Consider the following 8,479-nt stretch of genomic DNA (forward strand, 5'->3'; position numbering starts at 1 on the left):
CAACCTCCCATCTAGTGCAGAGAAGCCAGAACAGAATCTACTGTGAAACCACAGTTCACCAAATGAGGATGAGGGAGGGCATTCTTGCCTGTTTGAGACCACCCTCCTTTGGGAATTTGCAGAGGCAGAAATCAGGTTGTGGCCATCAGATGGCAGTAACAATTCCTCAACTTCTAGTCTTAATTAAACCCAACAGCTATTGGAATCAGGTGACAGGTTATCGAGACTTGTATGATCAGCCAGATGTAGTCCAGTTAAGGTTGAAGCATGCTAGAGTGAGCATTTAGTGTCAATTAATTACTGTTCTAAATTATTTACCTACAACAGATCCTCTGAGCCTTACGACCACCTGCCGAGGTCAGTAGTAATGATCCATTTACCAGTGATGAGGTTCAGAGATGTCAACTCATTTTCTTTCTTTTTTTGTTTTAAATTGCGTATTGAGATATAATTTATATATCATATAATTATATATGATATCATTTATATATGATATAATTTATAAACATGGGACATATTTAATGTATACAATTTGATGAATTCAGACATATGCATCTACCTGTGAAACAATGACCACAACCAAAATAAGAAAAATACCCATCACCTCCCAGAGTTTACCTGTGCACAGTACTGGTAACTACAGGCGCTATGTTGTACAGCAGATCTCTAGAACTCATTCATCTTGCATAACTGAAACTTTATATCCCCATTTCCTCTCCCTCAAGCCCCTGACAACCACCACTCCATTCTCTGATTCTCTGAATTTGCCTATGTTCGATATTTCATAGAAGTGGAATCAGGAAGCATTTGTCTTTCTGTGGCTGACTTATTCCACTTAGCACAATGCCTTACAAGAAATGTTTGAGAGGGTTCTTCAAGTTGAAATGAAAGGATGGTAAAGAACAACATGAAAGCACATGGGAGCATAAAACTCACTGGTAAAGGCAGATAAAGAGAGAAATACAGAATACTGTAACAGGGCAATGGTGGTATGTAAATCACTTTTAATTTGAGTCTGAAAGTATCCACTATTTGTTAATGGATACATAAGATAAAAAGATATAAGTTGCCACACGAAGAACGTAAAGTGTTGGGGGTGAAATTGTAGCATTTGGTTATGGGATTAAAGTTAAACCGTTGTCAACTTATAATAGACTATTACCACATGGTGATATTTCATGACCCCGCTTTCTAGAGAGCAGATCCAGCTCTTGCTTGGAGACAAGATTGGAATCTCATCTTCCTGTCTGTAGAGCAGGGGTCCCCGACCCCCGGGCTGTGGACCGTACCGTCCTCGGCCTGTTAGGAGCTGGGCCGCACAGCAGGAGGTGAGTGGAGGGCGAGCGAGTGAGCCAAGCTTCATCTGCTGCTCCCCACTGCTCCCCATTTCTCGCGTTACCGCCTGAACCATCCCCCCTCCCTGCTGCTCCCCACTGCTCCCCATTTCTCACGTTACCGCCTGAACCATCCCCCCTCCCTGCTGCTCCCCACTGCTCCCCATTTCTCGCGTTACCGCCTGAACCATCCCCCCTCCCTGCGCCTGTCCATGGAAAAATTACCTTCCACGAAACCGGTCCCTGGTGCCGAAAAGGTTAGGAACCGCTGCTCTACAGCATCTGGTTTTTTTTTGTTTTGTTTTTTTGTTTTTTAAATTGAAGTATAGGTGACTTACCATGTTGTGCTAGTTTCAGGTGTACAACAAAGAGATTCAGATTTATATATTCTTTTCCTTGATAGATTATTACAAAATACTGAGTAGAGTTCCCTGTGCTATACTGTAGGTCCTTGTTGGTTATCTCTTTTATATATAGTAGTGTGTATATGTTAATCTCAGACTCCCAATTAATCCCTCTCTCCTCCACCCCCACCCTTTTCCCTTTGGTAACCATAAGTTTGTTTTCTGTGTTTGTGGGTCTGTTTCTGTTTTTAACAGTACACTCCAAATCCCCAACCTGCCCCCCACCCCACAAAAATATATATAGTGAGGGAGTAATGTGGATTGGAGTTAAGTATTGACTTGTCCACCAGGTCTGGGGCTCCTGTCTTATATGTCTCTGCCTCCTGAGTCCCCTTTATTTTTTTTTATTCAGGACATAGTTTGACCTGGCTTTAGATGTGGCTGGATTTCAGGGTGCATATGATGGAAGGGCCTCTCTCTCTCCTTGCTTTTTTGGTGGTGGTGTTGATTTGATTCAGCGTGGTTTTTGCTCTCAGATTCACACAGGTAGGAGCTGTGATGTCCACTTTGCAAATGAAGACACTGAGGCCTGCAGAGGTTAGGTAAGTTTCCTTTAGAAACTGGAGTCTGGGCACATCTCACTGCCCCATGAGGTCCGGACCCTTGCAGCTGTGCATCTAGCTCAACGTTCCCTGGGGAACGTTGGTAGCGCGCCCTCTGCTGCTCATCCTGGGAATTACCGGGATCACCGCACAGGTTTCCACTGCCCTGATCATCTTTTTTTTTTTTTTGGCAGCCCTGTGCTTAGTTCCCCCGCCGGAGATTGAACCCACCATGGCAGTGAAAGCACTGAGTCCTAACCACTGGACCGCCAGGGAATACCCCAACTTTTTCAATTCATATTTTTTCACTATCAGCGTCTTCCTGATGCCTAGTTCCCACCCTATCACTCAGGGGTTAATCTATCTCAAGATTTATAGTCTCACTACATAGGTATGAAAAATAGGAAATAGTAATAATATTATTACTGTTATTATTAACAGTGCTATTGGTTTTTAAAAAATTTTTATTTATTTATTTTTGGCTGCGTTGTGTCTTCGTTGCTGCGCGCGGGCTTTCTCTAGTTGTGGCGAGCAGGGGCTACTCTTCGTTGCGGTGCGTGGGCTTCTCATTGCGGTGGCTTCTCTTGTTGCTCTAGGCACGCGGACTCAGTAGTTGTAGCTCGCGGGCTCTAGAGCGCAGGCTCAGTAGTTGTGACGCACGGGCTGAGTTGCTCCGCGGCATGTGGGTATCTTCCGGGACCAGGACTCAAACCCGTGTCCCCTGCATTGGCAGGCAGATTCTTAACCACTGCACCACCAGGGAAGCCCCGCTACTGTTAATCTTAATCTTATTACTATTTTCCCATTCCACTCCCTTCTTCTCTGGAAGCTGATAGGGGACCCTGCCACTTACCCTCTCTATCCAATTCTTACTGTACCCCCATGAGGATGTAGACCAAGAACGGGATTGCCGCGTTTCACAACTCCATGGCTCCCCCTGGTGGTCGGATGCACTTGGGGTGATGGGGTTTGCCCAGGCAGGTCCACAAGGATGGGGGCTGGGGGTTATTAGGACTCCACCTTGTTTACAGTTCCACAAAGATTCCAGGTTAATATTCCTTGTGCTCTCCAGGCCTGATACATAGGTGGGAGTGGAAGCTTATTAATGTCCATGCTGGCTGCACCAGGCAGGACTTTGCCGTGGGCGGGGCTGTGACGTTTTGCTCTTCTGATAAGAAAGAACAAAGCTGGGCTCCAAAGCGATTAAGGGCTCTTCGAGACTGCTCCCCTGGCTGCCCCCTGCTCCCAGGTGAGCACTGGGGCTGGCTAAGGGGAGCTATACCTGGTATTAGCATGTGTTTCCGGAGGGAATCAATTCTGCGACATCGGTCAGACTTCTCTGATTCCGGATATTCAGGGGCTGATGATGTAGGAAACCTCATGCTCCTGACTAGGGTTCAGACAAGATGCTCCAAGTGATAGGGAATCCAGGATGGAATGGGCCAGGGCCAGCTCCGGCGTCTGCTTCAAGGCAGGAGAGTGAGTCTCTGGAGGCTGGGAGGTGTTGCAAGCCTGCAATCACCTCCCGAGGGTCTCACTGCATTAAACTCTTAGGTTCGTGTGATGAACCGGAACTGGGCTCTGAATGAAACCGGTTCTATCTATCTTGGTTCCGACTCATTGGACCAGTCATCGCTGATCACGTACAGTCTGAATAAAAGGGAGGGACATTTCTCTGCAATAACTTGGCACAAAACTCTCTATCTGATGGGGTAGCTCCATGTCGGATGTCGCCAAAGAGGTCCGGTCAGAAGCTCTCTGTGAGAGAGGTTGCTGGTCTCCTCCTATTATCCCCCACTTCTCTTTAGTAATAAAGACCCCCCCTCCCCACCCCACCCCCCACCATGGACACTTGTTCTTTCCCGCCCCTTTTGTATGTAACATTCAAGATGACCCAGGGGCAGAATTCTGATAGCATCACAACGTGTGGGAGTTTGGTGAAACTCAACGTGAATCATGGTAAGTGTGTTCCAGCAGGATAGGTGTTAGCTCTTCTCTAAATGTTTGATAGAATTCGCCTGTGAAGCCATCTGGTGGCACGGACATATATACACTACCAAAGGTAAGGTAGATGGCTAGTGGGAAGCAGCCGCACAGCACAGGGAGATCAGCTCGGTGCTTTGTGACCACCTAGAGGGGTGGGATAGGGAGGGTGGGAGGGAGGGAGATGCAAGAGAGAAGAGATATGGGGACATATGTATATGTATAACTGATTCACTTTGTTATAAAGCAGAAACTAACACACCATTGTAAAGCAATTATACTCCAATTAAGATGTTAAAAACATAACTAATGTAGAAGAAAAAAAAAAGGTAAGCGTGTTCTAAGACTGAGAAAGTGGGGGGTGGCGGTGGTGATAATGCTCCCCAGAAAGGCTATGCTTTTCATCCAAATCAGAACTTGCTTTGAACACAGAAAGAAGGCAATGACATTCTAAGAAACACAAAAGACTGAAGAATTCGATTACATCCTTTCTTATCACATTAGTTCCCTGCATTAGCCAACAGCTTATACTGAAAATGGTGCCCTAGGAGGAAATGGAAGGATAGGGCCCCAGAGTTCTTTCTCCTTCCCATCCTTCCTTACTCATCAGGAATCTGAGGGCAGAGCACATGGGCAGAATGTGCCTGTACCAGGAAGCGAAATAAAAACACTGAGGTAACAGGGAATGTTATGAACCTACTGTTTCCCCCCAACTTAATTCGTATGTTGAAGTCCTAACCCCCCAGTCAGGACCTTTAGAGACATAATTAAATTAAAATGAGGTCATTAGGGTGGGTCCTAGTCCAATCTGCCTGGTGCCCATACAAGAAGAGGAGATTAGGGCACTGACACACCAAGAGGCAAGACCCTATGAAGACAGCAAGAAGACCGCCATGCACAAGTCAAGGAGAGACGGTGCCTCAGAAGGCACCAACCCTGCAGACACCTTGATCTTGGACCTCTAGCCTCCAGAACCGTGAGGAAATAAAGGTCTGTTTTTTAAACCACCCGGTCCGTGGTACTATGTTACGGCAGGCTGAGAAGGCTAACACAAAACCTTATTGTATGAGTGCAGCTTTCCAGTTTCAGAAGATGAAAAAGGTTTGGAGAGTGATGGTGGTGACGGTTGCACGACAAGGTCAATGCACTCAAAGCCACGGCACTTTTACTACTTAAAAATGGTTAAAAGGGTCCATTTTATGCTATGTATACTTTGCCACACACACGCAAATTTGAATTCGTGCAGTGCGGTGTTTCCAGTATTCTGTTAGAACAGGATACACACACCTGTACCACTGACGAATTAGGAATCGCGCAAACTCCGGGATTTCATAGATGAGCTAAATGTCCTTGTATTCAAAACTGGCATTGCACAATAGAAAGACGAATGGTAAACTGATGCTAATAGTTTAAATTTTAATTTTTCTTAGAGCAACATTAAATAGAAAATATGAATCGCCACGACGAGTCAGGAGAAGCACAGCAGGGGCTTCCCTGGTGGCGCAGTGGTTGAGAGTCCGCCTGCCGATGCAGGGGACACGGGTTCGTGCCCCTGTCCGGGAGCATCCCACGTGCCGCGGAGCGGCTGGGGCTGAGGCCGTTGAGCCTGCACGCCCGGAGCCTGTGCTCCGCAACGGGAGAGGCCACAACGGTGAGAGGCCCGCGTACCGCAAAAAAAGAAAAAAAAAGAAGAAAAAGAGAATATGGTTAGAGGTGCGGCCCTGAGAGAAGCCTCAGGCTTGGGTCCAGCTACTCCCTCTGAGCCCCCACCTGCTTTACCCCGACCTCCATCTCAGGAGGAGTGTCTCATCCCAGCCCTACCCAGGGACCTCTAAGGCCTTCCCCTGTGACCGCTCCTGGATCGTATTCATTATCCATCACATACAAGGAGACCAGGTTAGACATGTAATTCCGTTTCATTCTTCCTCTCTCTAACCTAAAAAAAGTATCTTCCATTGTCCCTCCTCCTGTCGTCTCTGATGTCCAGGGAGCAGTTGGTCTGGGGGTCCCCAGGGAGGAGGATTCAGCTCCGAGTTTCCTCCTGTAGTTTATGATTTGGATTGTTTGTGGCCACTGGAGCCTCCCAGTCTGTATCTTGGAACCAGTAGCCATGAACTGGGGTAGAGTCAGTCTAGCATCTCCTGGGACAGTAGAAGGAGCAGGGCACATGGACACACAGGCCCTCCTGCACCGTCAGCAGCCCCTGCACTTGCAACATGTAATCCTTCCTGGACTCCCTCTGGCCCTCGGCCCCCTCCGTCTACCAGAACAGGGCCACCAGCAGCAGCAGAAGCACGTCTGGGGTTGACAGTGCCAGGGTCCCCCAGGGAAAGTCTGTTTCTCAGCGTTCGTCTTTCAGGAACTAAACATTGCAAGATTTAGAGGAGCCCCAGCAGGAAGATGTGGGTGAGGTCAGAACACTGAGCCTCCTCAGAGGAGGAACTTCACAGCCAGAGGCTGTTGGCACCAGGAGAGCCCTTAGAGATCAACCACGCACCACCCCACGTCCACTCCTGGGGACACTGGACCAGGGAAGGTGAGAGACTTGCCCAAATCCACACCCCATGCTGGGTCTGAGCTCCATTTCTTGCCTCCCTGTCAATGCCCTTCCCCTCAGGGGTCATTTTCTGCAAAGTGAAAGTTGGTCCCTTCTGGCCAGACCCCTTGAGTCGCAGGGTGTAGTTTGTGGAGGTCGGTCCAGCCAGGGTGGGACGTAGGGACATGGGAGGTGGAGGGGACCTCTCCCAGTGTCCATGTGATGGGCATCCCCTCTCTGCTCATGACGTCACACACCAGGCCTAGACGCTGTCCCTTGAGTCACCGTCCAGTGGGGAGACAATAGATGTCCTGGCACCTGGAGCTGTGATGGGGGATGCACAGGGGTGTAGGGTGTCACTGTCCCCACAGGGTTGGAAGTTGAGTGTCAGGAGGACTGAGTAGAGGGGAATCTCGGGCAGTGGAGTTGAGGATTCTGTGTATTAACACACATGGAAGTCTTGGAGGGGAGGTGGGCTTTCAGGATGCCTGGGAAACAGAGCATGGTTCTCTATGGATTTCGAAAGGGATGGAAACTAGCCCATGTGTTGTGGCTGTCCAGGCGCCAGGATTATTTCTTCACTGCTGGTGTGTCTCATGACCACACTTCTCTTTGTTACTCCAGAGTGTGGTGGGGGTCTGTCAGCCTCTGGGGCTTTGCCTGCGCAGGTTCTGCCCCCAGAAGTACAGGTGTGCAGGAGACCTGGAGCGAGGAACACCAGCCCGGCAGTCGCCCACCCTCGGGGATGGTGAGAATTTCATGAGAGAAGAGACATGCACTGAACTGACAGAAGATTATTTTTAACTGTGTGGCTCGGGGCTGGAAAGAAGTGGTTGGAAGGCATGGCAAGTGGTGACTCCTCAGAGCCATGCTGGGTTTTTTTGAAATATTATTGGGGAGAGATATAAGACAACTTACTGATTCAACACAAAACGAACACCCTCCAAGAAATAGAACACTGCCAGCCCCCCAGGATCTCTCTCTTGTTTCTCCTCCCCATTCCCACACTCCACTCCTTCAATAAGCCCCTAGCCTCACTTTAATGCTATTTGGTTCCTTGCTTTTCTCTGTAGTTTTAACATCCGAGCACGCTGCCTTTAGTACTATGGCTTTGCACTTGTTTTTCTTAAGACTTGGTATAAAGAGAGAGAACTGCCATCTGTTTTCTTCCATTCAGCTTCATGAATCTGCCCGTCCTATATCATCCCCTTCCTGGAACCATTACCCATAACACGGGGTAGCGTCGGTGCTGGGATAATTGAGAAGGGAAGGTGCGGGGTCTAAGCACGCAGGGCACACGCACGCCATCACCAACTCCGGCATTTTCAGCCGGTATCTCATCCTGCAGCCCCATCCCCCTCCTGCCCCCCCCCCCCCCCCCGTCCTGGCCAACTCATTCTCTCCTAGCAGAGTTAGTTACAGCATCTCTGTGCTCAGAGGGGCGGGGCTATGCCCAAACTATTTCCCATGGTCCTCAATTTGCAAAGAAAAGCAGAATAATTGGAGCAGAGACACAGGGAAGCCACAGAGAATCTAACAGTGTGCGAAAGAGGAACTTATGACCACAGGACATCAGAGCTAGGAGGACTTTTAGCCCCAGTTATTCAATTCGCAGAAGAAGACACTGAGGTTCAGAGTGGGCAAGTGAATTGTCCAAATCACACAGGAGCCCTGTCTCAT

At 48.6% G+C, this 8,479-nt stretch overlaps 1 pseudogene; it reads right to left on the reverse strand.

The window, feature by feature from the left end:
• LOC111180505 (sialic acid-binding Ig-like lectin 7) overlaps nt 1-8,153 on the reverse strand; it is a 14,017-nt pseudogene extending 5,864 nt beyond the window's left edge.
• Nucleotides 8,154-8,479: the final 326 nt, after the last annotated feature.

The sequence above is a fragment of the Delphinapterus leucas genome, chromosome 20 (assembly GCF_059928025.1).
Source record: "Delphinapterus leucas isolate spDelLeu-1000000601 "Yukka" chromosome 20, BTC_Dleu_Yukka2, whole genome shotgun sequence".
Taxonomy (NCBI): Eukaryota; Metazoa; Chordata; class Mammalia; order Artiodactyla; family Monodontidae; genus Delphinapterus; species Delphinapterus leucas.